This window comes from Dendropsophus ebraccatus, chromosome 11 (assembly GCF_027789765.1).
Source record: "Dendropsophus ebraccatus isolate aDenEbr1 chromosome 11, aDenEbr1.pat, whole genome shotgun sequence".
In the NCBI taxonomy this organism is placed as follows: domain Eukaryota; kingdom Metazoa; phylum Chordata; class Amphibia; order Anura; family Hylidae; genus Dendropsophus; species Dendropsophus ebraccatus.
The window spans coordinates 22,982,704-23,008,470 of record NC_091464.1 but is presented as its reverse complement, the minus strand read 5'-3'; the positions used below and the strand labels follow the sequence as shown (position 1 = coordinate 23,008,470).

Here is a 25,767-nt window from a genome sequence, read left to right as displayed (position 1 = left end):
ATGCAAACTGAAGAGTACTGAAGATGGTGAAGGAAAAGGAAGTCTCAGTACATACTACTGACACACAGCCCAAATAATTTTTTTTCAAAACGGAGAGAAAAAGGAATGGAAAAAAAAAAAAAATTTACTTACCTTCCTCACCTACCTACAAACAAAAACTTTTTACCAGATAACTACTTTAATGCAGCATGTGCTTTAAATGAACTGACGCAAGCTGCACTTATGCACATTAATGCATATTTTATCACTCGTACACTAATTATAGCTACTCCGTTATCTTGTGCAATGGCTAATGCTAGTGTATATGCTCGGGCTGCATAAAATACAGCTCAAAGATGCAACATAAGGTCATACTTAACCAGAAGCGTGACATTTAGAAAGATAATAATTCTAAAGGAAGGAGTACAGGGGACAATGGATGCTCAGATAGACTTTATCTGCTGCACATGTCTGACTGGAGAGGCCAAAACTATAAAAAAAAATATATATATCAGGGCTCCAGATGGCGACCAAAATGGTCGCCAATGCGACTAACATCTTGCAAATGGCGCCCAGATTTATTAATCTGGGCGCCATTTGCGACTGGCCCCGGCGGCGCGCTGTCTCTTTAAGGACTTCCGCCTTCCGCACGCTGCGCCAAATCACGTGGCGCCTCTGCGGCCGTCCGTCCAATGAATGACGGACGTGCTGGATGACGTGTGCGGGGACACGCTTCTCCAGTGACGTCATCCAGCACGTCCGTCATTCATTGGACGGACGGCCGCAGAGGCGCCACACTCCTCCAGCGCTTCTCTCCCGCCTCTCCTCACCCGGCGCCGCGGTTCTTCAAGTTCACCCCAGCGGCACCAAGATTGTGGATAGTGTGAGTACAACGTACAACCGGAGGGACGGCAGGGGTGGCGGCCGGCCAGTAATGTGTGTGGGGGGACCGCGGCCTGGGCGGGGGATTGGTAGTGTGTCTGTTGTGATGGCGGCCAGGTGCGGTAGTCTGTGCGTGTGGGGTGCGAGGGGGGGGGGGTATGTATAGACTGCACAGTACCACTTCCCTCAGTGTCTGTGTGTATATACACTGCACAGTACCACTTCCTCAGTGTCTGTATGTATAGTCACAGTACCACTTTCCTCAGTGTCTGTATATATAGACTGCACAGTACCACTTCCCTCAGTGTCTGTATGTATAGTCACAGTACCACTTCCCTCAGTGTCTGTATGTGTATAGACTGCACAGTACCACTTCCCTCAGTGTCTGTATGTGTATAGACTGCACAGTACCACTTCCCTCAGTGTCTGTATGTGTATAGACTGCACAGTACCACTTCCCTCAGTGTCTGTATGTATATACACTGCACAGTACCACTTCCCTCAGTGTCTGTATGTATATACACTGCACAGTACCACTTCCCTCAGTGTCTGTATGTATATACACTGCACAGTACCACTTCCCTCAGTGTCTGTATGTATATACACTGCACAGTACCACTTCCCTCAGTGTCTGTATGTATATACACTGCACAGTACCACTTCCCTCAGTGTCTGTATGTATATACACTGCACAGTACCACTTCCCTCAGTGTCTGTATGTATATACACTGCACAGTACCACTTCCCTCAGTGTCTGTATGTATATACACTGCACAGTACCACTTCCCTCAGTGTCTGTATGTATATACACTGCACAGTACCACTTCCCTCAGTGTCTGTATGTATATACACTGCACAGTACCACTTCCCTCAGTGTCTGTATGTATATACACTGCACAGTACCACTTCCCTCAGTGTCTGTATGTATATACACTGCACAGTACCACTTCCCTCAGTGTCTGTATGTATATACACTGCACAGTACCACTTCCCTCAGTGTCTGTATGTATATACACTGCACAGTACCACTTCCCTCAGTGTCTGTATGTATATACACTGCACAGTACCACTTCCCTCAGTGTCTGTATGTATATACACTGCACAGTACCACTTCCCTCAGTGTCTGTATGTATATACACTGCACAGTACCACTTCCCATATACATTGCCACAGGGGCTATATGTCATCGGCTGCCGGGGGCTATATATATATATATATATATATAGTAGATCATTGCCGGTAAGATGGCAGCTGGCTGAGGGAACACACCGGCAGCAGGGGGGTATATGATTGTCAAGTTGCAAGTTTCCATGTTGGAACTTTTCAAACTAAGAAAAGAAAGAATCTAAAGGAGGAGGATGCTGCTGTGGCCTCTGCACACAGTAAGTCCCATTTAACATAACATTAATTTTACATGTTTTAAAATGTTGGCGACCAAATATTCTATTTGGCGCCTAAATTTTTCAGGTTAGGAGCCAATGGCTCCTAGGTAAATTTTTTAGTCTGGAGCCCTGTATATATTTAAAAAGTGATCACAGTATAGTAACTTTATTAAACCAGGACCATAATAAAGTAACTTGCATTGTGTAGCTCACAAAGCATAAGTAATGTATTATAGAATGATCTTTTGACGAAGGTCAACCATTTTGTATTATTTGACACCTTTAGAGATAAAACTGGCATTTTCAACAGTGAAGGTTTATAGCACAGATGTCAAACTCAGGCCCTCCAGCTGTTGCAAAACTACAATTCCCATCATGCCTGGACAGCCAAAGCTAAAGCTTTGGCTGTCCAGACATGATGGGAATTGTAGTTTTGCAACAGCTGGAGAGCCTGAGTTTGACACCCCTGCTCTATAGGATGGAATAAGCTGACAGAAGAGGGTGTTCTTCAGGAGTTATAATAAAACAATTACAGGAGCCAAACTGTTAGGGTATGTTCACACTGGGTAAAATTGCCTGAATCCCGCCTGCCTTGGAGTCCCACGTCACTTCTTTGCAGGGAGAGCAGCGGGAGCGAAGGTGCGCAAACCCTCCAATAGAGATACTATGGAACACTGAGGCAGGCGGGATTCCGCAGATTTTACTCAGTGTGAACTAAGGGCCCTATTCCACCGGACGATTATAGTTTGCATAATCGTTAACGATTAACGATATCATACGACCGCTATTGCGAAAGACCTGAAAACGGTCACTCATTTCCATGGAACGATAATCGTTACTAATGATCGTAATTGCGATAGTTTGTTCTTCGCTATTTATTCGCTATTGCGTTCGTATCTATTGCGAATGACCGAACGAGGTCTTATTCAATGCGAACGATTTGCGAACGTTTTGCGAACGAGCAACGACAAAAATAGGTCCAGGTCTTATAAAGCGATCAACGATTTCTCGTTCGGTCGTTAATTGTTAACTGCATTTCAACCGAACGATTATCGTTTAGATTCGAACGATTTACCGATAATCTGAACGATAATCGTCCGGTGGAATAGGGCCCATACTCTTAAATGCTGCGTACTCCACACTGCCATGTAGTATTGTGGGCAGTATTTGGTCCTCCTCATCTTCAGGAATCAGTAAAGTCAAAGCAAGCCAAGTGCACCGATACCTAGGAACTAGAAATAAGCAGCCTGAATATACCATTAGATTTTTCAGGGTATGTTCTTATGTAGCAATTGTCTCATACGGAAGAATCCATGGGTGGTTGCCATATTGTACAACGTACAGAAATAAGAAGAGCAAGTTCTACGACCACCAGCATACGGATACGGTCATCAGACATAAATCTCTAAACATTGACCCAGTGCAGATCATCCAGAAATTACAAAATATGGTGCTTTGTAGGTGGGTGGGGCTTGTCTCATCAGGGGGCACGTGGCCGTGCCGAAACTACTACACATCAGCAGATGTAATGGTCATAGAAATCTGCACAAACTTCGAGCTGGCACACATTTCTAAAGATGGTGCAAGGGCAGCCTTGCATGCACTTCATAATACTCTGTGGATTTATGTAAAGCAAACCTGTCAGAAGAAACACAGGGGTGTAAATAAGCAGTGGCTAGAAAGGGCTAGTCATCATAGTTCCAAGCATAACTTTTTGCCTTCATTGTTTTTCCAGCACAGAGATGTAAGTTTTTGAGATGTTAATGAGACTCAAAAGGCCCAAGGGGGTGTTTTCCATCAAGGTAAAAGCCCAGACAAATCAAGCCCATCTCTTCATTGCATTTGCTTTCTTTCTAGTCATTTGAATCCACAAATCCCCATTTGACTGACACTGCCACTAGATAAACCGGACAAGGGCTGGACTTGCCTGGGCTTTTGCGGTTCTGAAGAACACCGCCTGGACTTTTGAACCTGCTTTACAAATTAAACCAAAAGTATATCTCAATGCTGGAAAGGACTATGAAGACAAAGAAAAATATATGTCGAGAATTCTGATGAGCTGCTGTTTTCTTGCAGATATTAGGATCAAGCAAGCGGTTACCTCTCAGGTCATCACTCGCTTGCTCCCCGCTCGCTCTTACATGGAATTTTAGTCCATGCTTTAAGTTGATTTAAAGCAGCCGATATTGTGCATGTTAGCTGATCAATGATTTAAAACATGACCTATTACACAAAACTATTATTTGCCAAGTACACCTGGTAATCATTTCGTGTAATAGTATCCGAAGACAAACATTTTAAATGCCAGCTGTAAATAATTGCCCCCAATGCGGATGTGGCTACTGTATAAATCTAATGCGGCCAGTGATCTCTTTACCGTATGACTTCCTCATTGTGTGGTGTATGGTTTGGAAACCTCAGGTACATAACGTTCTTATGGCAGAGACATAGACGACATCTTAAAAACTGCAATAATCGTCTCATAATAAGGTTTCTTACATATTTAGTCTCCACTTGTCAAACAAGATTAGTAAAAGACTTCAATATAATAAGGTCAAATGGCATCCCATATGTCGCATCATTTGCAGCAAATGTTACATTAGCTTTGGTAAATCATTATTTGGGGGCCAACTGCTTACTGTTGTAACATCTGAGCAAAACATATGCGACCCCCAACGCCATACAATAATATAATGCTACAATACCATAATGAGAACAAGACTTCTGCGCTACTGTATAGAGAATACCCAACAGACACTGGTAAGGGAATTGTCTCAACCCAGGCATTATAGAAAGCCTGTCGGCACATTATCGCATGCTACAGCGCAGGAAGTGCCAGATAATATAGATGAGTGCAACTCGAGAATGCTTGAGTCCAATCCCTCAGCATTAGAATACTGGTGGCTTAAAGAGTTTGTCCAGGAAAAAATGACTTCTCCCCTATCCACAGGATAAGGAGAAGAGAAGAAAGTCATGGGGGGTCCAACCCCTGTACCCTCACCGACTCTTATGGAAAGAGGTGTGGGTCCGGCACATGACCCATGGCTCTATGGATTACCATGGAGCGATGGAAAGAGCAGAGTACACCGGAAGAGTGGTGCACTTGGCTTTTTCCATCGGCTCCATAGAAATGAATAGAGTCGTGGGTCGTGTGCTGGACCCGTGGTTCTATTCATAACAGAGCCAATGGGGTCCAATACAAAGATCGGCGGGGGTAAAGAGGTTGGACCCTGCGAGCATCTACTTTTCTTCTATCCTCTGGATAAGGGAAAAGTCCATTTTTTGTTGACAACCTCTTTAAGAAGTTGGGAGTCCTATGGCCTATAGCTGTATCAATGTCTTACCAGACTCCGTAGGGCAACATCAAACTTCTTCAGCTACCGGTAAGCCAATGCTGAACGACTGGATTTGAGAAGGCTCGAGTTGCTCTCATCTCTACCAGATAAATTGCTCAGGCATCCAACACCTTTGCGGCCATTAACCAAATGTCATTTTCCACCCATTCTGATGGCCATCTATGGCACCAGAGGTATGTAACATGCATTAGCCAAAAGCTAACTATACTAAATGTGCCGACAGGTTTTAAAGGGAACTTGCCAGGGACAACCCTGATAACACTTGATTTGGGCACCATGAGAGTGATGAAAAAGTTGACTTAAACATAGATGTGCCACCAGAATCCGATTAACATCGGTCTCGTCAGTTTGACCTACACCGATTCCTACAAATGAAAAAGAAAAACCTCAGCTAGGACAGAGCCATGGTATTTCCATCAGCTTTTCTTGGCTTGTGTCCGTGATAGATATATCCCTTTAAATACAATTCATTGAACATTTTAATGCAAAATCTTACATATTTCATCCAATATCCATTTACAGGCTTCTGTTAGGTGGCAGGAATTTGTAAAACATCATATTTCCACCATATTTTAGCCTGCACGAGTTTTTCTCCATCCCAAAAAGAGCATATTTTATGATAAACAACACAATCTGCTCTTCTCAGTTTACACTAATCTGCCAGCTGCAGTTTCACAACAAGACGCCAGGTTTAACCACTTGTTAGCCAGGTTTGATCCTTGGTGCAGGACTGGCTGTCTACTACTTGCCCCATCTGAAGGTCCTGCAAACAAGCGCCAATGTTGCTGATCAGCCCGCGCTTGCATCGCCCCATATTGGGACCCTCGGTATCAAGGATTGCAAAATATATACGCATATAAAATAACTGGGGGAAAAAAAGCAATCCTCTACTGCATAAGGCTGCCATTGTTTTCCCATTAGTGGCAGCAGCCAGGCAGATCCATCATCCAGTATATGAATCCTGGCTATGCTACACGTCGCCTTGTGGCTACAGATAGCAACAAGATGCTACACATAATCTTTGTCTTTTGCATCTGACATGTACAGCGTGTATCGCCTGACATGGCCTTCAAGCACAGCGATGATCATGAATATAAAAGAGTCAATTGCTCTTACTCTTCTCCATGGGTGATATATATGCCATGCTAATACTTACTTTACCTCCCTCAAACTTTGACCTTGATATCAAGGGTAACAAGTAAGATGAAACCTATTCACTAACACTGCAGGCAAAGGCCTGGATGGGATTATCATATTGTATTATAACACTTCTGAATCTTTTTTATAGGGAAAAAGAACAAGGAATGGATAGTAACTTGTATTAAACTAGGGTTTAATTTCAATCTAACAGTTTCCTAAGCTCCTCCCTGTGCCATAAAGCAATATAAGAATGCATACTTACCTCCCTAGCTCCCTCAAAGCTGCAGATCGCAGATCTTCAGGTCATTGCTCCTGCGATATTCTTGCATCTTACGATGAGCTTCTACTGACTGGCTGATCTGGGAGAAGAACATCATTGGAAGAAGCAAGATCAGTGCAGGAGCTGTGGCCAGGAGCCGGGGGAGGTAAGTATGCGTGTTTTAATTATTTTATAGCAGGAGTGTCAAGGGCCCTTGCAAGACGACAGTTCACATCATGTCTGGACAGCTAATGCTTTAGCTGTCCAGGCAAAATGGAAATTGTAGTTTTATAACAGCTGGAGGGCCTGAGTTTTACACTTATGTTTAATAGCATTAGGAATACATTAGTTTTTCTCCTTAAATCTTGAATTTAATACAAAGATTTAAATACAATAAAAATATTAGGGATTTGTAAATTCAGCATTTTCCTATTGCATTGGTCCGAATGGAAGTGTAAGTATTGCAAGCAAGAACTATGCGACATCCAGAGATTCAATTTCCCCTGGCTGCCCAGCTGAATATAGCGTGAAGCTTATGCTGGCCTTTATGCTGAACCACTGGACATATGGATGTCATGCTTTTGGATCTTAAGGAATTCAAGACTGAAGGTACTCTTTAAAAGGAAACTGACAATTTTTTTTTCTCTTCCAAATAAGTTGTCAGAAAGTTATAGAGATTTGTAATCTCAAGTTCTTCCCATACTTTCCAGCCGCTGTATGCCCTGCAGGAAGTTGTGTTTTCTTTCCAGTGCTCTCTGCTGCCACCTGTGTCGATGTAAGGAACTGTCCACAGACAAAGACAGAAAAGGCAGAAGAGAGCACTCTCAGCCTGGAAAGAATACACCACTTCCTGCAGGATATACAGCAGCTGATAAGTACTGGAGGACTGGAGATTATTTAATAGTAAGTATTCTACAAATCTGTATAACTTTCTGAAACCAGTTAACGTGATTTTTTTTGACAGAGTTCCCCTTTAAAGGGGTTATCCCTACAGCACTGCAGATATTCAAATGCAGCCATTATGACATAGGTAGACACCACCTTACATAAAACACCCCTTCTATAAGAAAAAGTGCTTAAAAGGGTTGTTTAGCGTTGTCTGTTGTCTTTCAAATCAACTGGTTTCAGAAACTTATATAGATTTGTAATTTACGTCTATTTAAAAAACTCAACTCATAGCTGCTGTATGTCCTGCGGGAAGTGGTGTATTCTTTTCAGTTTGACACAGTGCTCTCTGCTGCCACCTCTGTCCAAGACAGGAACTGTCCAGAGCAGCAACAAATCCTCATAGAAAACCTCTCCTGCTCTGGACAGTTCCTGACATGGACAGAGGTGGCAGCAGAGAGCACGGTGTCAGACTGAAAAGAAAAACATTTCCTTCAGGGCATACAGCAGCTGATAAGTACAGGAAGACTTAAGATTTTTAAATAGAAATATATTACAAATCTATGTAACTTTATAAAACCAGTAGATTTGAAAGAAAAAGGAATTTCACTGAAGTATCCCTTCAATGCAACCATGTACGTGGATGGGAAGGCAATAAATAATCCTCATCTTGTAATGCCAGCTGTTTGCAGGACTAGAGGAGGAGCTGCCCAGATCGGACAACCTCTATGCAACATGCAAAAACGGCATAATTCAGAAAATGTGGCTACACAGATACAATACTTTGAAAAACAGGAGACGTGAATCCTCATTATGTGGCATTACTGCTTTTTATGACTAAGTTATTCCTGCGCAGTGCTCAATGACTATGGTTATACACCAATAAATACATCAGCTAAATGGGAGGCATAACCGCATAGCACAGAGAACAGACACATTAAGACGATACTGGAGACTCATGTGCATTTCACAGCTAGTTCAGTGCTCAATGTTACACAATGTAAAATGAGGTCAGCTCATCAGCTTTCAGTGGCGCAGTAATCTTTTGATGATGTCTTAAGATATGTACCGAAATGTAGAGAAAGAATGATGTGCCCTTCCATATCTGGATGACGATAAGTCCACCCGTCACTTATCCGGTGACAACACATTCCTAATACTGAAAGGGGGGGGGCTTTTATACAGCAAGATGTGGATTATTAGAGGATGCAGCCCGCACAACCTTCTACCATCAGTGAACTACACGATTCATCATCGAGGAGCTATAGAGGCCTTCATGACCTTGTTCACACTCGCAGATAGATTTCCCATCATAGTGGAGATGTAGACATAATCATTTGGCAGCCCTCAGATGAGTATCTGCCTACGTCCACGGCTCTCAGTCACAGTGTGCAGAAATATTACAGGCCATTTATTTACTCTATTCCCCTATTTACCAAAACTAAACAGTTTTAAAAAAAATTGTGAAGATCCAGATGTCGGTCATCATCCAAACCTTGAGTCAACACAGGTTCTCAGTAGGCGCAGGGTACAGTCAGATGTACGACTTTCTCACTCTTGTGAGATTTTCCCCTAAATGTGGTGGTGGGCACATATACTCTATTGTAGGATGAGAGAGATGACCGCACCAGGCTATGACCTTTCTTCCAGGCACCTCCTCCTGCTGCTTCTATCTTCTAACCCCTCCTTTATACTCAAAGAATAAGAAAGTAAAACTTTTTATGCTGTCCAATGTTCAGCACTGTCAGCACCTGGACCTACCTAAGGTGCCAACATTGTGCTGTAGCTGGCAGTCCCCTAGTAAGAATGGTAGCTTTTGGTTATTTGTCCGCGCAGTGGATTATCCACAATCTTGGGTCTCCTACTATAATGAAGAGTCAAAGAGGAGTTGTGGCTCAGCATTTGTGCCACACTCTGGCACGCCTCACCACTCCTTCCTCCTCTTCATGAATAATGTCTGCTGCTCAGTCTTCTGCTTGTTCACGCCATGAGCCAGTGCCTCTGAGCCGTTTATTTCAGTCATAAACCACCTACAGAGGACTGCTCAGATATAGTCAAATCTCAGGGTAAATAACCTGTCTAGAGACCAACAACATTTCCAAGAGTTCGATCCCCCTGATGGAAATGAAATATAGCTTTTTTTCCCCCCTCATTAACATACCATTTTTAAAAAGGGCAAAGAATTTACAATTAGATCCAAATTAGTTTTAAAATACATTTTTTTTTTTATAAATGATGAGAAAAAAAAAAATAACTCTATTTCCTTTCCATCAGGGGAATCAAACCCAGGAAAAACTGTTTGGTCACTAAACAGGTGATTTACCCCTAGACAACACCTCTGACAGTTAGACTTGTGTTATTTAAATATATCTGATTGAAGATCAGTCCTTTTTAGGCAGTATATGCCTGAAATAAACACTCAGACACCGGCTGACAGCTTAGTTAGCAGGAGGCTGGGCAGGAGAGATTATTCATGAAGAAGAGGGAGGAGAATGGAGTAGTGAGGTCTGCCACAGTGCAGCACAAACAATGAGCCACAACTCCTCTTTGACTCTTCATTACAGTAGAAGATGTGAGATTATGTATAATCCACTCCATGGACCAATTACCCAAAGGTACCATGCTCACTAGGGGGCTGCCAGCTACAGCACACCGCCAGCACCTCAGGTAGTGCCCGGGTGCTGACAGATTTCCTTTAACCTCTTAAGGACATAGGACGTACCGGTACGTCCTATGTCCTCATTAGCACTTCAAAGCGGGGCCGCGCGGCGGCCCCGCTTTGAAGTGCCGCGATCCCGGGTGCCGCGAGTAGCCCGGGACCGCCGCTATTAGCGGGCACGGTCCGATCGCCGTGCCCGCTAATTAGCTAATCGGAGGCAGCTGTCAAAGTTGACAGCTGCCTCCGATTACCGGAGGCAACGTTTCCCTGGTGTCTAGTGGGGGAGATCGCTCCTCCGGGACCTTGTCCCGGAGGAGCGATCTCCGTTACTGATGCCGGCCGGGGACGCGTCCAAGATGGCGCCGTCCTCGGCTCGGCACTCGTTTGTTTCCGGCTGCAGCAGCCGAAAGCAAACGAGTGCCGATCTCATGGATCTCTGCAGCATATCTATGCTGCAGAGATCTCAATGAGAGATCACAGTGTATATACTAGAAGTCCCCCAGGGGGGCTTCTAGTATATGTGTAAAAAAAAAAAAAAACGTGTTGTTAATAGTAAAAATCCCCCTCCCCTAATAAAAGTCTGAATCACCCCCCTTTTCCCAGGTTTTAAATAAAAGTAAACAAATAAATAAATAAACAAACATGTTTGGTATCGCCGCGTGCGTAATCGCCCGAACTATTAATTAATCACATTCCTGATCTTGTACGGTAAACGGCGTCAGCGCAAAAAAATCCCAAAGTGCAAAATTGCGCATTTTTGGTCGCATCAAATCCAGAAAAAATGTAATAAAAAGCGATCAAAAAGTCGTATATGCGCAATCAAGGTACCGATAGAAAGATCACATCATGGCGCAAAAAATGACACCTCGCACAGCCCCATAGACCAAAGGATAAAAGCGCTATAAGCCTGGGAATGGAGCGATTTTAAGGAATGTATATTGGTTAACAACGGTTTGAATTTTTTACAGGCCATCAGATACAATATAAGTTATACATGTTACATATCGTTTTAATCGTAACGACTTGAGGAACATGCATAACAAGTCAGTTTTACCCCAGGGCGAATGGCGTAAAAACACATTTCCCCCAAATAAAAGAAATGCGTTTTTTTTTTCAATTTCACCACACTTTGAATTTTTTTCTGGTTTCGCAGTGTACTTAATGCAAAAATTCAGCCTGTAATTGCAAAGTACAATTAGTGACGCAAGAAATAAGGGGTCATGTGGGTTTCTAGGTGGAAAAATGCAAGTGCTATGACCTTTTAAACACAAGGAGGAAAAACCGAAAACGTAAAAACGAAAATGGGCCATGTCCTTAAAGGGTTAAAGTATCAACCCTGGCATCTAGCACTAATATTAAAGTGTTAAAAGTCATGATGTATCACACATACTCTGAGCAGTGATGGAGTTGACAATTTTACTGCTACGAGAATACAAGAACCTGAAATTGTATCCATGAGCTTCTAAGGTCTTACCATGATGACATGTCTTCTCCTAGGGAATACAAAAAATCTTTCTAATTTTTGCTTCATTGTTTTAGTCAAGGACTATTTTGGTGCATAAATTGTAGCAATCCCACATTTCAAAGTAATCCAAGTATAACTTTTTTTTTTTTCTTTAGAGCACAAATGCATTTTGGCAGACTTTCAGCAACAATTATCTTAAAACATAGGTTTCTATGGTCAATGACAGACACTACAATTCAGCGCATGCAATTATAGGCGGAATAAATGTTATTACGGCCTTTTAAGTTAAACAAATTATTTTGAGCCGAGAAGCAGAAATGTTGAAAGGGGTTTTTGAAAGACAAAATGAATAACCTTTTGCAAAGGAGAAAATATTAAAAGACATAAAGGCATGGATTACAGCAAGAGACTCCCGGTGGCCACAAGCTAAGGTTCAGACAAACCCGAGAGTGCTCAGGGTTCAATAATCTCTATTGTTCCCCCACCATTTCCTTTACTCCCTATGTCTGGAGGAGGACTGGTCCAGTCTTCCCATACTTATCAGCTGTTGTATGTCCTGCAGGAAGTGGTGTATTCCTTCCAGTCTGACACAGTGCTCTCTGCTGCCACCTCTGTCCATGTCAGGAACTGTTCAGAGCAGCAGCAAATCCCCATAGAAAACCTCTTTTGCTCAGGACAGTTGCTGTCTCGGACAGAGGTGACAGCAGAGAACTCTGTGTCAGACTGGAAAGAATGCACCATTCCTGCAGGACATACAGCAGCTGATAAGTTAGGAAATACTTGACATTTTTAAATAGAAGTAAAATTACAAATCTATACAACTTTCTGAAACCAATTGATTTGAAAGAAAAAGATTTTCACTGGACAATCCCTTTAAGCACTGATGCCCAGAGCAGTAATCAAAAGTAAAAAGGTAGGGATGGTCCGAACAGAGTTCGGTTTGGGTTCGTACGAACCCGCACCCTCGGTAATGATTCCCGCTGTCTGCCCGCCCGATCCAGCGGGAGGACCGCCTAGAAAACTGGGATACAGCCATAGGCTGTATCCCAGTTTTCAGGGCGTTACTCCCGCTGTATCTGCTCGCTCCACGGAGCTGGCAGACAGCGGGAATCTGCTGCCAAGCATTCGGAGTCATATGGGTTTGTTTGTTTTTATTTTGAGCCCCATGCTATGTCTTAAACTTAGAAAGCATTGCATGCGAAATGCAGCATTGGATGAGACTGGCTGGTAGATTTATGTGGGATCTATGACGGCTTACTTGGATATATGGCCTGATCAGAGGATGTTTCAGTATTACATAATTTAGCAAAACTATTGTTTGGCCTCCAAGACTTCTCTTGTGCTGCACCAGTTCTCTGGAACGCCCTACCCAAAGACATCACACTCATACCCTATACTTACAGTTTCAAGTGTGCCCTGAAGACTCATCTCTTCAGGCTCGCTTATAACGTTACTTGTTTCCCCCTTCTGTTGTTTCCCTCGCTCTCTCTCTGACGGTTCCTGCACTTTATATGTTTACTTGCAATCAGACATTGGCGTTGTTACTGGCTCATCCTGTATTTCTAACTATGTACAATGGCTGGACCATGGACAAATAAATGGTGTCAACCCAAGTTGTAGTCTGTAAGCTCCAACAAGCAGGTCTTGTTTATACTTTGTTTTATGTTATTTTTATTTATTCTAATTATTTAACTGTGTATTATGTACCACTGTACTGTATGCATAGAAAAAAGCTCCACGGAATCTGTTGGCGCTATACAAATAAATATATTATTATTATTATTATTACTCTCAGGTCCCATGAAGTTGTCAGTGACAATTTTATAGCCCATTGCTTTCTACTGGGCTATTCACACATTTATTTTTTTTCGGATCTGTAATCCGTTCCGTGAAAAAAAAAAAAATGTCATAACTCTGAGTATGATCCCGGCACGGATCCCCCATAGAAATCAATGGCATCCGTAAAAACCACGGATGTGATGCTAATCCTATTATAACTTGCACTGTACAATTTTAACGGATCCATGCAAAACACGGACATGGATGCAAAACGGATGCACAGATTCTCTTTCATGATGCCACTTTTTGCTATTGGAAGTTCCGATATTTTTAAACAATTCAGTAGGATTTAGTATTTTTACGGAAATGGTATTAAAAAAAAAAAAATAGAATACCAGGTGTTGATCAAATTCTTGAAATCCTATGAATTGTAACAGGTGGCCCACTTCACAGCGAGCTTACATTAGCCGTATACTTTCTTCCGAACCCTTAACATTGTGGATTTGTCAAAATAGGACAAAAATAAAACGAAAGTCCCTTGAGGTCGCTGTGATGGGTGTCAGACGTGTGGTGAAATAACAGCGTTCTCCTGTTAGATTTGATGACTGGCGTTTCATGCCGCCACTAGGACACCGGCAGGCGTCTGCCCGCAGGATGCTGCTTTTCTGCCACTTAATTACTATTCCTGTTAAACCATCAAACACTCAGGAGTGGGACTGGCTGAACAGATGTGGTCCGCTGATTCATAGCATACTGATGAGAAGTTTTAGTCTTCCGATGCCAGGGCTATCTTATGACTGCATATACTGTCTCGGGGAGATCTGGGGCTTTGTGTCACAAGCCGCATCAGATACTATTAAACGTTCTAAAAAAAGGTATCGAATTCCCTTTGGTCCATTCAGAGAAAGGGTTCCCTACTTTCTATTGATGAGATCTGGTCCAAAATATACAGCTCTCACGTGTTCTTACAGCAGAATGAATTACTGGCCTCGTTCCGTAATTGTCAATCCGAAAAAGACGGAAAAGAAAAAAAAAAAACGATTTCAGGCTTTTTGGAAAGGTATAAACAAAAATGTTCCACAAATAGACAATACAGAGGAAATTTATCAAACATGGTGTAAAAGGAAACTGGCTCAGTTGCCCCTAGCAACCAATCAGATTCCACCTTTCATTCCTCATAGACTCTTTGGAAAATGAAAGGTGGAATCTTGCTAGGGGCAACTGAGCCAGTTTCACTTTACACCATGTTTGATAAATCTCCCCCATGGTGTAAAGTGAAACTGGCTCAGTTGCCCCGAGCAACCAATCAGATTCCACCTTTCATTTTCCAAATAATCTGTGAGGAATGAAAAGTGGAATCTGATTGGTTGCTAGGGGCAACTGAGCCAGTTTCACTTTACACCACGTTTGATAAATCTCCCCCCAAATTATCATCTTGGCACTTGGCAAACAATTGCCCAATAACAGTATCGATTAACTATGTACAACTTTACCCATCATCTGTAATTCAGGTTCCAAACTGCTGGCACTGCTGGCTGTTAGATTAAGGAGACGCATGGTACCCTTCATATAGTCATCTGTGACTCCAGAAGGTAGAAAAAGGCTTTTATTCTCCAGAGATAAGTGTCAAAGATCGGCTCCCCCTCTCATCCCTCTCTCTGCTTCCTATATTGACAGTCAGCTAGAAGCTAAGCCCCAAGCAGGGAAGGGATGGGAGGGGGAGCAAGGAAGCATTCCAGCTTGCAGCTATTCAGGGTTCGGAAAAGCTTCTAACACTTTTCATAGTAGAATAAAAACAATTCTTTACATTAAAGGGGCCCTCAAATTAAAACTTACTTGTTCCCTATTCACAGGATAAGGACCAACTAGAAGGTTTTTTTTTTGTTTTTTTGTTTTTTGGGGGGGGGGGTGAGTTCAAACTTCTGTACCACCTGTCAACCACCAGATCACCCCCCGGGTTCCTGTGTTTTACAGCCGTGGGTACAGCAAGTCACCCCTGGCTCTATTCATTCTTCATGGAGCCACCGGAAAGAGCAGAGTACTGTATTCTCAGGTGGCTCCATAGAGAATGAGCCGAACTGCAGGTCACGTGCCGTCCCCACGCCTGTATTAGAAACAAAGGAACCAGGAGCCAATCTGGAAATCGCCGGGGAGTACAGAAGTTGAACCCCCTCCCCACAATCTTTTACTTGAGGATAGGGAACAGGTAAGTTTTAATCAGATAACCCCCTTTAAGATATATGAAAAGCCCCATGCATCTGCTATCTATCAGCGTCAGCAGTTTGGAACATGATTAACTGCAGAGAGATTCCCTATAGAAAAATCTAACCTGCTAATATGTCCCTATTGCGCACAGAGTGCTGAGGATTAAGGTAGGTTTCTTACCTTCATCCTCTGCGCAGTTTCCGTGCTATAAGGAGTTAAATATTTATGCAAATTAAGTATTTTAGTAGTCACACCCCAGTGCAACGATCTACCCACAGCTGGCCCATCCCTTCTAATGGTTATCAGCAGAGTGGGTCAGATCGGTGCACTGGGGGTGGTAGTCCCTCCCCCAGTGCACCAAAATACCTAATTTACTTTATCTTTGGAAATAGCGCCGAAGATAAAGGTTAAAAAAAAAAAAAAAAAAAACTTGCCTTCATCCTCAGTGTTGCATGTGCTATAGGGACATATTGGCAGGTTAGATTCTACTAACCTGCTCATAGTTTATTGGGAATAGACGACCACACAAGGGGTCACTAGATCATTCATGTAGCCACATCCATTATCGCTGGCAGTACTGTCCCTGCTTACACATTATTTTCACAATAACTTATAGGCCCACACAGAAGAAGCCACCGGTCACCGAATGGGCCTTATGCACAATTTACAGCTCATTCAGCCATATATGCAGCCATGGTTTCATAGGTGGCAGTAATAAGTGAAGCACCGGACACGACTCTTCGCTTTAGCTTCTATGCAGTCCTGAAAAAAGGGCAAATCAACTGAAAGTGATAGTATGAAACCTCAAAGAACTGCGGAGCCCGTTTACATCTCACACCAATAAAATACACTTTTCTAAATTTGCGTTCTGAAATCCGTGACACAATGATTTTCAATAGCCACAAAAACTTTTATTATTATGAACTCTCCGTAATTCCTGCGTTCTACCTATCGATCTGTCTCGTTGTCTTCGTTCTTCTGTGCGAGAATGAAATCAATAGACAGCCGAAAAATTCTTCTAACAAACAATCTTACAATGCGACGATAACTATAAAGGGAGAGACGGATAGCAGTATAAACATCATCACCAACACAACAAGAAGAATCACTTATTAGTATTGGTAATTTTTTTATTTTTTTTATTATTTTTTAGAAATAAAACTTAAAAAAAAAAAGTTAAAATTCTTACAAATATGGTGTAGTTGACCTCGGACTACTAGTCCCATTATGTTGACGTCCTGTGCGTTTTTCAGGCAGCTCCATTTGTCAGATTAGACGGGCAGGAAGGACTTTATCTACAAATCATGTGGAAATGAACAACACCATTTAATCTACATGGAAAGCTTCCAGGAATGTCATAAATCCAGCTTTACCTCCGCCTACACACAGACCTGGAGAGTCTAAGGATTCCGCATACTTACATAGGCTCCATATAGCAGAGTACAGGGAAAGCAGGAGATACATCTGATAGCACAAATCATTTACAATCGTATCCTTAAAACGACTCTGTACCCCACTGTGCTACCCCCCCCCCCAACTACTACTTTAGTTGAGGAGATGCCGTGTCTAAGAGGAGGGGCCGAGTGTTCGTGCCCTAGGGAAGCGCTGTCTGTGTTGTGCGCCTTTCCCCCTGCCTCCGGTTGCGCCCTCTGTCCGCCCTCACAGGAATCGTTGGCATTGCGCATGCGCCGTGGTTTGACCCCCGACCGCTGCAGTGACAGACATGAGAGGCGGTGCAGGGACAAGCGCGTCACTACTACACGGCGTGGACGATATGCAAAGGAAACCCCACAGAGGCAGCGCTGACCCGCCAACGTCACTGCAGCAGCGCCAGGGGTCAAAACCATGGCACATGCGCAATGCCAACGATTTCTGTGAGGGTGGAACTGGAGGCAGGGGGAGAGGCGCACAACACAGGGGGAGGCAGGGGGCGCTTCCCTAGGGCACGAACGCTTACGGCCCCGCCTCTTTAGACACGGCATCTCCGCAACTAAAGTTTGTTTTTCTGCATCATGAAAGCACAACCAGCGTGGCCAAACATAAGTGTTGAAGGACTTCACATAAGCTACAAAAAAGGTATAAGTAGTCGGGAAAAGGTAGCACAGTGGGTACAGAGTTGCTTTAAAAGGGGTTGTCCAGCGAAAAATCTTTCAAATCAACTGGTTTCAGAAAGTTATATAGATTTGTAATTACTTCTATTTAAAAATCTCCAGTCATCCAGTACTTATAAGCTGCTGTATGTCCTGCAGGAAGTGGTACATTCTTTTCAGTGTGACACAGTGCTCTCTGCTGCCACCTCTGTCTGAGACAGGAACAGTCCAGAGCAGGAGAGAGAGGTTTCCTATGGGGATTTGCTGCTGCTCTGGACAGAGGTGGCAGCAGAGAGCACTGTGTCAGACTGGGGAAAAAAAAACCAAAACGCTTCCTGCAGGACATACAGCAGATGATAAGTATTGGGATACTAGAGATTTTGAAATAGAAGTACATTACAAATCTATATAACTTTCTGACAAGCAGGGATGAGGAACCTTTGGCCCTCCAGCTGTTGCAAAGCTATAATTGTAGATTTGTAACAGCTGGAGGGTTGAAGGTTCCCCATCCCTGCTATAGAATGGAAGCAATGGAGTGTGGAAAGCTGCGGTGTCGTCCCAATGTTACCATGTATGCAGTCATTACCAAAAATAAGTGGAAACATTAAGCACGTGCTGGAAAAAATGTATTATTCATCCCACCAGACCAAATTGGGATAGAAGAGAATATGCTGATCTCCCACAAAGGAAAGAAGAATGTCTCTCATTTGAGCTGCCTTAAAGGGGCATTACAGTTTCAAGATGAATAAAAAAAGATTATTGATTGTATTTTCAAATGATTTTGCTTCTCAACATTGCAATATGAAGAAAAAGTCATGGAATGATGGGAATCTCAAATTTGGTAAATCTCAATCCTTTCTGTACTTATCAGCTGCTGTTTGTTCTGCAGGAAGTGGTGTATTGATTTCAGCCTGACACAGTGCTCTCTGCTGCCACCTCTGTCCATGTCAGGAACTGTCCAGAACAGCAGCAAATCCCCATAGAAAACCTCTCCTGCTCTGGACATTTGTGGCAGCAGAAAGTGTCAAACTGTCAGACTGGAAAGAATACATCACTTCCTGCAGGATATACAGCAGCTGATAAGTACTGGAAGGCATGATATTTTTAAATAGAAAAAAAAAAAATCTCCAGAGTACCTCTTCAATGGTGTATAACCTGCTGATATTTCCCTTCAGAACACGGGGCGCTGAGAATGAGGGCAAGTTTCTTACCTTCATCCTCAGGGCTGTTTTCGTGCTATAAGCAGTTTATTTTTTATGTTAATTAGATGTTTTAGTGGACTACCACCTCCACAGTGCACCGAACCGCCCCTGGCCAGCCCACTCTGCTGATATTCATGAAGCAGGGTGGGCCGACAGGGGGCAGTAGTCCAACCCCCCAGTGCATGAAAACACCTAAATAGCATGGATACTACGCTGAGGATGAAGATGCGCTATAGGGACATATCAGCAAGTAAAATCGACTCTGTACCCACAATCTGCCCCCACCTAACCACTTGTACCTTCGAATAGCTGCTTTTAATCCAAGATCTGTCCAGGGGTCCGTTCAGCCCTGTGTCAAATTGGCGTGGCCTAGAATGTGTGTGCCCTAGGCCTGCACCGGCTCTGTCTCTCCTACCTGGAACGCCCCAGGCAGCATTTCTCCTATTCATCACTTATCTGAACACTGCACATGTGCTGGATTGTTAGGGCCCATGTGCAGTGTTCAAACAGGTGATGAATAGGAATAGGAAAAGCAGCCATCAGACGGTACAAGCGGTTGGGGGGGGAGCGATTGTGGGTACAGTCGCTTGAAGTACTTCTATCCTGCTAACAGTTTCCCTTCAAATGGCAAATTTGTCCCCAGTGTTTTGAGAAGCCAAAGTGACCATGTGGGAGGTTTTACGTCGGCCACATCGGCTGTGAGACGCTTTCCTACAGACCGCTATATCCAAGCAAGAGCTGAATATAATCTGTAATAAAGTGACATACGAGAACTAAGGAAACTGCAAAGCGTATACAGCAGAACTTGTCCCTCCGGGTCCAAACATGCCGCCGTACGGCGTCTCTGCGGGGAATTTCTATTACGGCACTGCTTCTAGAAGACAATACCTCCAGAGAATACCTCCAGGAAAAAAAATAATGAAAAACACATATACATAGATGCCGCTGTCACAGGTTTCTGACAAAACTGACAGAACAAAACCTAAAATACAGGTGTGAACCCAGCCATAGCGTATTACCTATACAACCCTGAAGCATCATTACGCTATATACATTGGCTGACACGGACACACGTCTCTTTCTGTAAATGGTTTTATAGTAATGGCAGATTAGTGCTCACTCAATGATTCACCTTCTATCCTAATACACACATCCCATAAATCTGACCATTCATTGGCAATTACAGCGTTAACAATCCTACGTGTTACCGCGCAGATTACCCAGGCTGACAGATCCTACATTTTAATCATCCATAATAGCCGTAATCAGATTTACACATCATATCCATCTGACATCTACACTGAAGTTATTTTCCTTAACAGTATAAAGAAAACAGCTCCCTAGCATCAATGCAGGGAGGCGTCCATCTTCTATAAGTATCCGCATGAGATGGGTGCTGGCCGAGCGTGTTTAGGGGGTCATAATTAAAGGGGATTTTTGCTTCCTTTCAAATTAACTAATGTCAGAAAGTTTTAAAGATTTGTCATTTACTTCTGTTTAAAAATCTCAAATCTTCCAGTACTTATCAACTGCTGTGTGTCCTGCAGGAAGTGGTGGATTCTTACCAGTCTGGCACAGAGCTCTCTGCTGCCATCTCTGTCTGTGACAGGAAATGTCCAGAGCAGGAGACTTTTTTTATGGGGATTTGCTGTCAATTCATGACATGGACAGAGGTGCACTGTGTTAGACAGGAAAGAGTATACCAGTTCCTGCAGAGCATGCAGTAGCTGATAAGCACTGGATGACTTGTGACTTTTCATTAGAAGTAAATTACAAATCTGTATAACTTTCTGACAAGTAGATTTGAAAGGAAAAAAATTGCCATTTAAAGTAGGTTTATAAGGACCTTATAATTGAAGATCTAACCGTAGGATATGTCATCAATGCGTGACTGTCGGGGGAGAGGTATTACAGCCCAACCAGTCAGTAGAATACAGGGTGCTAGGTACTAGAGTTCCCATCACTCTGTCCTGACATACGATCATTCATCGTGAGGATAGGCCACCAATTGTAATCCTGGAACCCCTTTAAATTCTTTGGGGGAGATTTATCAAACATGGTGTAAAGTGAAACTGGCTCAGTTGCCCCTAGCAACCAATCAGATTCCACCTCTGATTTTCCAAAGAGTCTGTGAGGAATAAAAGATGGAATCTGATTGGTTCCTAGGGGCGACTGAGCCAGTTTCACTTTACACCATGTTTTTATATTTTATTATATATATATATATATATATATATATATATATATATGTATATATCTCATTTACAAACAGTCTGTAACCAAGTTGAATTTTTTTAATTTTTGTGGAAAAACCAAACCCTTCAGAACGAGCCCTAACTCTTCGTATTCTCACAGCTAATGTTCAGCTACAGGTCTAACCTCCGCTATAACATTTCTCAGGACAACGTGGTGTTCGGTTACTAGCAAAACAACGGCTCCAACCTCACGTGGCCTGATGTAACATAGCCGTACTTACCATGACAAAAGGAGCACATACCAGCAATGCCAGGACAAACCCAATAATCTGGTTTCAGGGGGTTTACGCTATGGGCGATTGCTGTCGACATTCTGAACATGTCGTCAGTCTAGACCTGACATTTCTCTGTTTAGCCGCATGCATAACTTTTGTGTCTGAATAATGCATAACTGTAATCATCTTGGCATGAAAATTCATCCATGTTCACACATTCAGGTTTTTAATTGGAAGAATTCAATATAAGTCCAGAGGAGAAGTCTCAGTGCTTACCTTATACTTGTCCTCTAGCGTTGAGTGAAGCTGAGCGTGCCGCATTTATAAGCGGTAGCTGCTGATGTTGGATGTGGCCCTAGAAAGTCCTGGAACACATGGATACAGTATATGGCTATATCCATGTTTTCCACAACTCTCTAGAGCTGAATCCAACGTCTTCAGCCACCACTAATCAAATGCCGCACGCTTGGGTTCAGGTAAACCTAAGCGTGCTCGAAGTTCGCTCAACTCTACTGTCCTCTACTTTTGATCTGTCTCTGATTTCGTATTTAATAATTGTAATTAAAAACCTGATTGTGTGAACACACCCTAAAACACTTAAAGGAGAACTCCGGGCTGGGGTGATTTTTGGCAGAGTGCTGGGGAGGATGAAAGAAGTAACATGCTCTCACCTCCCCGGCTCCAGTGCTGGTGGCGGTATCCCGCAGAGCGGGGTCCGAGACATGACTTGCCAGGGCGCTCAGCCAGTCACAGACCATAGAGGGGTCTCGGCCGCTGGCTGGCTGAGCAGGCATAACACGTCACGTCCCAGGTCCCCACTAAGACCCAGAAGTGTCCGGGAGCGGGGGAGGTGAGAGCATCCTTCCCCTCCCTAGCACTATGCAAAATTATTCCAGCCCTGAGCTCTCTTTTAAAGGAGAAGTCCGGCCGTTTTTAAAATCTGGCAGCTGGCAGGAGCAGAGGGGAATTTGTTCAGGAGTATGAACTTACATCTCCCCGTGCCGCTGTGAGTGGCGGGACCCCCAACTGGCTCCGGGATCTCTGGCGCTGACACATCACAACCCGGCTGATGGACTGGCAGCTGGGGCGGGACACTGCTCCAGTCACCGATTGGCTGAGTGGGCTGTCCATCAGCCAGGACAGGCCTTTTTTCCCTTAAGTCGGGATGTCATCACAACTTGGAGGAAAATGCCTATCGGCGGGGGTCCCGGGCCGGTGCTGCCGCTCACCGCAGGCACAGAGAAAAGTAAGTCCATACTCCTAATCAAATTCCGCCCTGCCCCTGCCAGATTTTAAAAATAGCCGGCCTTCTCCTTTAAAGGAAATTAGAAAAAAAAAAAAGTGCATATCTAATAAGCATGACCATCTTCAAGTGTTACAGGGAATTGTTGTAGTGTTCACAAACACCCCCGCAAAGTCCAACTATAAAACTGCCCTGCACTCACATCAACAGCAGACTATCGCTGAGCGATCACAGAAGAGATTACAACTGGAGATGGGAAAACACAAGCAAAATCCAGTCCGGCCTGTGTGCATTCAAGTGTATAGGAGATGACTGTGATAGAGGAAACCAGTCGGGGCGGTTCAGTGAGTGAGCGTGCCACCGAAACGCTGACCCAGCGGAGCGACACCAGGGCGAGTTTCACTTTACTCACCACTCATTCCTTCTTTTTATGAGACCTATCACACAGCAACTCCTGTGATATCAGAGCAAAGGTATTCACATTTGGCTGAGATAGACGCAGAAATATTTACTTGAACCTTTAGTCACTGCCACAAATTTTTAAGAGAACTTTTAACCTTTGAGAATCTTGGTTCACACATTATTTATTTATGAGCCGAACAAAAACATTGAATTTCATGGCAGGAAACGGAGAAAGCCAAGAAAATTCTATCATGGAACAAAAAGAGGGGAAAACGTGAAGAATAATTGTTTTTACCCAGTGAAAATCTTTTTCTTTAAAATCAACTGGTTTCAGAAAGTTTATTTAAAGGACAACTCCGGCATCAGCAAAAAAAAAAAAAAAAAAAAAAAAAAAAACACTAACAGACACAGATCCCATACTCACCATACCTCCTAAGTCAATCGCCATTCAAAAAAAACCGCCGGCCGCGATCCCTGTCAACCCGTCCGTGTCTTCATCTTCTTCCTCACTTCCGGGGTCCCACGGCATAATTGAGATTGAAAAGGCTGCCGATGCGCATGCGCACCGGCAGCCTCAGAGCTGAGCAAGCTGGAAGCCATGTGATGCATTCCAGCCAATGAAAAGGCTGCTGGTGCACATACGCACTGGCAGTCTTTTCGCTCCCTTTCATTCTAATGGAAGACGGGGAAGAAGATGATGACCAGGCCCGCCCCCCTGTGGGGGGGGGGGTTTGGCTGGTGACTAACATACATTACAAAGTTATATAACTTTGTAATGTGTGTTAGTTAAGGTGGGGGAAAAAAACACCAGAGTTACCCTTTAAAAATCTCAAGTCTTCCAGTACTTATAAGCTGCTGTAGGTCCTGCAGGAAGTGGTGTATTCTCTCCAGTCTGACACAGTGCTCTCTGCTGCCACCTCTGTCCATGTCAGGAACTGTCCAAGGCTGCAGCAAATCACTATAGAAAACCTCTATTGCTCTGGACAGTTCCTGCCTCGAACAGAGATGTCAGCAAAGAGCAATGTCAGATTTAAAAGAAAACACCACTTCTTGCAGGACATACAGCAGCTGATAAGCATAGGAAGACTTAAGATTTTTAAATAGAAGTAAATTACAAATCTATATAACATACATGGCCACCTTTAGGGCTGGATCCAACTCCTGTAGTCACCAGTTATTAAATGCAACACACTCAGGTTCAGACAGACCCAAGCCCGCTCAAGGTTCACTTATCTATGATCTTTACATATTGATCCAAGATAAAATAGCATTTTTATATGAAACTCTATGAAGAATATTATGTACGGCTGTCATTTATTGAATGAAAATCAACATTGTCTTAAAATTGGCAAAAATGCTGTAAATGTGTCTGCAAAACAGCTACATAGTGACATGGGTCTCCTGATCTCTGCTTCACACGTATGGGACTTATTACAGGCATTGCTCTAGTCACTGTCAGTAAAGAAAAAAAGTAGAGAGTATAGGATTTTGTGCAAAAGTACAGCAGCAGCCAATTAGATTCCATCTTATAGGAATCTATCACTAGGTTTATTCCACCTTAAAGCAACTCTGTACCCACAATCTGATCCCCCCAAACCACTTGTACCGTCGGATAGCTGCTTTTAATCCAAGATCTGTCCTGGGCTCCGTTCGGCAGGGGATGCAGTTATTGTCCTAAAAAACAACTTTTAAACTGGCAGCCCCGTGCCAAACGGCCGGGGCTTAGATTGTATATGCATTAAACTGGCACACCCTCTCTGTCCCTTCTCCCCATCCTCATCATCATTAGGAATGCTCCAGGCAGATTGTCTCCTATTCCTCACCTGTGTGAATACTGAACATGGGCTGGATTGTTAATACACCTGTGCAATGTTCAGACAGGAGAAAATTTTCCAGTGGCATTCCTAATGATGAAGAGGGTGGGGAGGAGGGACGGAGGGGTGGTGCAAAGTTAGGGCACAGATACTCCCGTTGGGCACGGGGCTGCAAGTTTAAAAGTAGTTTTTTTTAGGACAATAACTGCATCACCTGCCAAACAGACCCCAGGTCAGATCTTGGATTAAAAGCAGCTATCAAAAGGTACAAGTGGTTGGGGGGGGGGGGGGTCAGATTGTGGTTACAGAGTCGCTTTAAGTCCATGTTCACATTTAGTAAAACACCGGCTGTTCCGTGACCCGGCCGGATCACAAAACGGCCAGTGTTACTGATGGTCATTCCGGCCGCTACTGCAGTACCGGCCAGAGGAAATTCACTACTAATGAATTCGTGTGCGCCCGGATCTGAATGCCCCGCTGCACACAATGGAGCGTGCGGCCGTAGTCTCGCACTCCGTTGTGTGCACTGACAGGTTTCTCTGACACAACAGTTTT

The 25,767-nt window shown here is 43.5% G+C and overlaps 1 protein-coding gene and 1 long non-coding RNA gene across 3 annotated transcripts in view; both read right to left on the bottom strand.

Annotated features, from left to right (window-relative positions):
- Positions 1-25,767, bottom strand: part of MAGI3 (membrane associated guanylate kinase, WW and PDZ domain containing 3) — a 256,352-nt gene that overhangs the window by 205,139 nt on the left and 25,446 nt on the right. The gene's annotated exons all lie outside the window — the stretch shown is intronic.
- LOC138767266 (uncharacterized) overlaps positions 16,974-25,767 on the bottom strand; it is a 10,364-nt gene continuing 1,570 nt past the window's right edge. The window contains exons 2-3 of the long non-coding RNA XR_011358782.1: positions 17,181-17,286; positions 16,974-17,039 (exon numbers count right to left, since the gene is read on the bottom strand). This is a non-coding gene — a long non-coding RNA (uncharacterized lncRNA). The remainder of the gene's footprint in view (positions 17,040-17,180; positions 17,287-25,767) is intronic.